Source organism: Medicago sativa, chromosome 4 (genome assembly GCF_051527215.1).
Source record: "Medicago sativa cultivar Bolivia chromosome 4, Bolivia_mono, whole genome shotgun sequence".
NCBI lineage: Eukaryota > Viridiplantae > Streptophyta > Magnoliopsida > Fabales > Fabaceae > Medicago > Medicago sativa.
In genome coordinates this window covers 71414537-71420536 of record NC_140752.1, presented here as the reverse complement: position 1 = coordinate 71420536, position 6000 = coordinate 71414537, and the positions used below count along the sequence as shown (strand labels likewise).

At 32.5% G+C, this 6000-nt stretch overlaps 1 pseudogene; it reads left to right on the top strand.

Annotated features, from left to right (window-relative positions):
* The first annotated feature begins 1812 nt into the window (after positions 1-1812).
* LOC146931481 (uncharacterized) lies at positions 1813-4283 on the top strand (annotated as a pseudogene).
* The last annotated feature ends 1717 nt before the right edge of the window (positions 4284-6000 follow it).

Genomic DNA, 6000 nt, shown 5'->3' with positions numbered 1-6000 from the left:
CTTAAAATCTTACTAAAGGTCTTGCTACTCTATACATGTCATGGCGATCAAGGGAAAAGTCTAAGATCGCTATATCAAGATACTCACTAAGTATCAAGAACTGTCTTCCATGACACATCTCTAAGTCGGACGATTAAGTAAAACCTAACTCGTCATCGACATACTTCCTTTACTTGATTTCTAAACTTGTACATATTAAGTCATATCTTAATTCATACGCAAGCATAATACATGTTCAAACATTAAGTTAGAAGTTAGCGTTGAACAATCAAGAATACCTGAATTCATTTTACGGATTAGTTCCGAGTGGAGTAACCCCGGAAGTTAATCCCTTACTACCGGTATAAATGCCTAGCAAGGCGTACCGGACTCCCTTAGTGAAGTGTGGGTCCCTTACGGCTTACCCCATTTCCCTTGGAAAACCTTTTATACCCATCCTTGATGGAATACAAAAGACACAACACTCTTTCTTGCTTAAAGATTATAAACGTATAATTCTTATCTTAACTTAATCGTGAATAGACTAACTAATCACTATTCTTCTTATTATTCAAAACTCAAATACTTAACTATCTAGTTCTCGATACATATAAATTGAGGCTCTAAGTTCTTTCCCGTTATCTAATTGCATAGCTTGCTACCCATTCTTAACTTAGCTTTTTCTCATGTCATGCTTTGCCATCAAAACAAATACTTGCTTTGCCCTTTTTCTTTAAGAAAACTTTAGGAAGCCTATGCCTTAAGACTTTGCTATGAGGGGTTCACTTTATAAAAGGACTGTTCAACAAAACAGCTCGAAGAACGGCAGAGGGGAAAAAGGCGAACGAACAATGCATTGCTGCACTGACTCACTCGCCGTGGCGAGTACATGAGCTCGCGAGGCGAGCAGCCTTACTCGCCATTGAGAGTAAAAGGCGAGCAACACCCCCCCTTCCGGCCTTCGAGCTCGCCGTTGCGAGCAACTTACTCGCGAGGCGAGATTTGACAGTCCAAATTCACCTAAAATGGTGTTTTTGATCAAAAATCCTCATATACAAGTATCCCAAAGCATAATATGACCTTAATGAACATATAAACCTGTAAAACAGCCTTAAAGCAAGTATTCATAAGCAAAACTGTGAAGAAGATTTCCTTCTTAGACTTGACTGGGTTTTGATGATAACAAACTCACATCACAAAAGAAGAAAAACCATGGAGGCTCAAGTTGAAGAATGAAGACAATGGGACTTAGGCTTCATAGTTATATTTTTGTAAGTATGGTCCTTATCTTTGATTTATCATTCTTAACTTATGGAACAACTTAGAATGCTCAGAAAATAATTATAAACATTTTTTCTAAGTCTCCATATGAAGCAATGCTAAAACGATCATGAAAATAAATCACACACTCACAATGATTTTTAGATAAGTGATTTTGCATTAAAGTATTTTTATTAGGAAAATTCTATTTGATTTTGGAAAATCACATTTCTTTATGGCCATGACTTTGACATTTTGCATTTAGACTACATTCTTGAAATAAGCCTCACGCTATTGGATATGGCTTGCTATAATATGATTTTTACTCATAATGGTTTTGTGTTCAACGACTTTCAAAATGTCTTTTATGAAATTATTACAACGGCTGTTTTCAGTTTCTTGTCACAAACGGCAAGTATTTGAATCGATACCATTTTAATTTGTTTCAATGCTTTATATAATTCAAATATGTTTTGGTAACTTTTTTGAAAGATAGTATTGCTTCATAAACATCTTTTTAGCTTCTATAAATTCAATTGAGAATCAAAGCAATTTATACACAATAACTTTCATTATCTCAATTGACATTTTTCAATATCACTTGTCTTTAAAACTTTCATTCAAATTGTTTGGAAAACTTTGCATACACTTTAACATTTATTAAAAAGTTTTCTGAGCACTAAGTCCATATTGTTAAAGTGATATTGATCAAGATATACAGCCATACAATTTTATTCTTCAATTCATTTGTAACATTCTCATCAATTGTTGGTGGGAATTATTGTTAAAGATAGTGGGGTGCTATCTTGTGATTGTTGTAAAAGGTTCTTTGATTCGGGGAGATTCAAAGTCCACCAAAAGTGTTTGGTGTTTGTGTTGTAATCAAGAGAGAGGGTTTCTTTCTTGTGTTTATGTTAGAAAGATTGTTAGGGGGTCTTGGGGTGAGATTGCTTGTAACAAAGATTCTAACATAGTGAATTCCTTCGCGGGGTGTGAAGGGAGTGGACTGACCCTAAGGTTTAGAGGGGAACCACTATAAACTCTCTTGTGTCTTTTCTTCTTCCCTTGCTCTTTTATTTTTCCGCATTTATACCTTCATCATTATTTACCAGAAAAATAATCAACAACGCGAAACTCTTAAAAATTGACCAATATTCCTAGAAACCTAATTCACCCCCCTCTTAGGTTACAATCTGAACTTACAATTGGCATCAGAGCAAGAGTAAAGATAACTTGCTTCTTTGATCCAGAAAATGGCTTCCGCTAAACCATTTCTAGCAGAAGGTCCTAATTCAAATCGACCACCATGTTTCACCGGAGATCATTATGATTTCTGGAAAATTAGGATGACAACGTATCTAGAAGCCCAAGGTGAAGAAATTTGGGATGCTGTCCAAAATGGTCCTTATGTTCCCACTACAACTGTGAATGGTGTGACTAGTATCAAACCACAAACATCATGGGATGATGGTGACCGGAAAAAAATGTTATTTGACAAAAAGGCAAAGAACATTCTTCAATCCTCTCTTGGGATGGATGAGTTTTTCAGAATTTCTAACTGCAAAACGGCCAAAGAAATCTGGGACACTTTGGAAACAACACATGAAGGAACGGAAGAAGTAAAACGTTCCAGATTGAATACCCTCTCACAAGAGTACGAGATGTTTAGAATGCAACCAGGAGAAAAGATTCTAGACATGCAGAAGAGATTTTCACATCTTATCAATCATCTTGCAGCCCTTGGAAAAACCTTGTCCAACAATGAAATAAACTTGAAGATTCTCAGGTCACTAACAAGGGAATGGCAACCAAAAGTAACAGCCATATCTGAAAAGAAAAGTCTTTCAAACATGTCGTTGGCAGCACTTTTCGAAAAATTACAAGAGCATGAAATTGAACTTGCAAGACTAGAACAACATGAAGAAGGAGTAAAGAAACATAAGAATATTTCATTGAAGGCAGAATCCAGCGTTCTCCAACAAGATGATAGCATCGATGATGATGAAAACATCATTGTTCTTGTGAAGAAATTAGGAAAATTCCTCCAAAAGGATAAAAACTTTAAATTTGGAAATAAAAGAAAATTTCACAAGAAGAACGATGTTTCTACATCAAGTCAAAGTTTCACATGCTTTGAATGTGATAAAGAGGGACATGTGAAGGCAGACTGTCCAACCCTTGCAAAGAAGAATAGCCTTAAGGGAAAGAAAGAATTCAAGCCAAGAAGGGCCTACATTGCATGGGATGACAATGATATAAGTTCATCTTCATAATCAGAGGATGACGAATATGCAAATTTAACATTAATGGCGTCACACCACTCTGATGATGAACAAGAGGTAAGTGATTCTGAATTAAATTTTAAACCTTCTTATGAAGAATTACAAAATGCATTTGATGAATTGTTTGAAGAATTCATTAATCTTTCTAAAACTTGTGCAAAGCAAAAGAAACAAAATGTATCTCTAGAAAGAAAAGCTTTTGATGCACAAGAAGAATTAGAAAAGGTTAAAAGTTCTTCATGTAATAAATGTAAAGAAAATGAAACAAAAATTGTTGAATTAAATCAAGTGATAAAGAAATTTGAAAAAGGTCACAATGGTTTGGAAGATGTGCTTAGTAAACAAAGATATTCCAACAACAAATCCGGGCTTGGTTTTTCTAAATTTGATAAACCAAACACCAATAAAACGGTTTTTGTTAAAGCAAGCACAAATCCCAACAACATAGAAACTAAGAAAATGCATGTTGTTAATTCTTTCAAGAATGTGAATCAAAGAATTAATTCTAAAAGAAGAAATTATTCTAACAATTCTTTTAAGAAAAATAATTCAAATGTTAAGAATAATTTCTCTAAAGGAAATAATTTTGGATCACATTATGTTCATAATTTCACATGTTTTTATTGTAACATAAAAGGTCATACTCCAAATACTTGCTACATAAGAAACTTTGGTTTTCCTTATGGTGAATTTATTTGGGTAAAGAAAGGTACTAACCCACAAGGACCCAAAGAAAAACGGGTACCTATAAAGTTCTATTAATTGTTTGGCAGGTACTTGAAGACCATATTCTAAAATTGTTATATTTAGATTGGTTTCTTCAAGATACAAGACCACATGATATAGTTCGATTTATGATTATTTATCTACGATCATGGTGAAAGGTACACATTTTTATTGTATTATTCTATAATATGGTTATGAAATTTGTTGTATATTCATGAGTATCGATTATTTTAAAGTGTCTGGTTTCCATTGAATTGGTTGCATAGTCATTATCATACGCACTTACAAAATATGTTTGAATGCATGTATTGGTGAAAGTTTTATTCTGACTATCATGAATTTTGTTTGTTTGGTTTATGATTAATGAATTATTCCTTATAAGTGGTGCAAGATCTGCATTCGTTGATCCAGGACATAATTAATTTTAAAATGTGAGTTATATATAATTAGTAGCATTATCTTCATCGTAAAAGAGATGTCCTTATTGGTAGGAATTTATTTATTATACAATGCTACTATTTACTTTTACTAACTGATGTGCATGATGGAAATCATATACATATATATGAATAATTTTAACGTGAAACTCATTTGAATAAAAATATATGATTTGATTTAAAACTAGTCATTTTCTAGTTAAATTTTTGCATGTTATGGTAATATGCATGTTATTTTGTGTGAGAAATTTTTGTATTTAAAATTATGATCTCATATCATATGTGCAAAATAATGTGAATGATTGAATATTCATAGTGAAGAAGATCAATTATTTTTACATAAAATTTATTATTTCCCTATATTTCGACCCTTTAGATTTTATCTTTTTTCTTCTTTTTGATGATGTCAAAAGGGGGAGAAAGTGTATCTTTGTGTTTTGTGCTTAAATTGTTTCAGGTATCCAATTGCAAAACAAAGGGGGAGATATACAAGATAGGGAGAGTTTTCGTTGAGCAAACATTGTCAAAAAGATATGGTTTGTCATCATCAAAAAGGGGGAGATTGTGAAGAAGATTTCCTTCTTAGACTTGACTGGGTTTTGATGATAACAAACTCACATCACAAAAGAAGAAAAACCATGGAGGCTCAAGTTGAAGAATGAAGACAATGGGACTTAGGCTTCATAGTTATATTTTTGTAAGTATGGTCCTTATCTTTGATTTATCATTCTTAACTTATGGAACAACTTAGAATGCTCAGAAAATAATTATAAACATTTTTTCTAAGTCTCCATATGAAGCAATGCTAAAACGATCATGAAAATAAATCACACACTCACAATGATTTTTAGATAAGTGATTTTGCATGAAAGTATTTTTATTAGGAAAATTCTATTTGATTTTGGAAAATCACATTTCTTTATGGCCATGACTTTGACATTTTGCATTTAGACTACATTCTTGAAATAAGCCTCACGCTATTGGATATGGCTTGCTATAATATGATTTTTACTCATAATGGTTTTGTGTTCAACGACTTTCAAAATGTCTTTTATGAAATTATTACAACGGCTGTTTTCAGTTTCTTGTCACAAACGGCAAGTATTTGAATCGATACCATTTTAATTTGTTTCAGTGCTTTATATAATTCAAATATGTTTTGGTAACTTTTTTGAAAGATAGTATTGCTTCATAAACATCTTTTTAGCCTCTATAAATTCAATTGAGAATCAAAGCAATTTATACACAACAACTTTCATTATCTCAATTGACATTTTTCAATATCACTTGTCTTTAAAACTTTCATTCAAATTGTT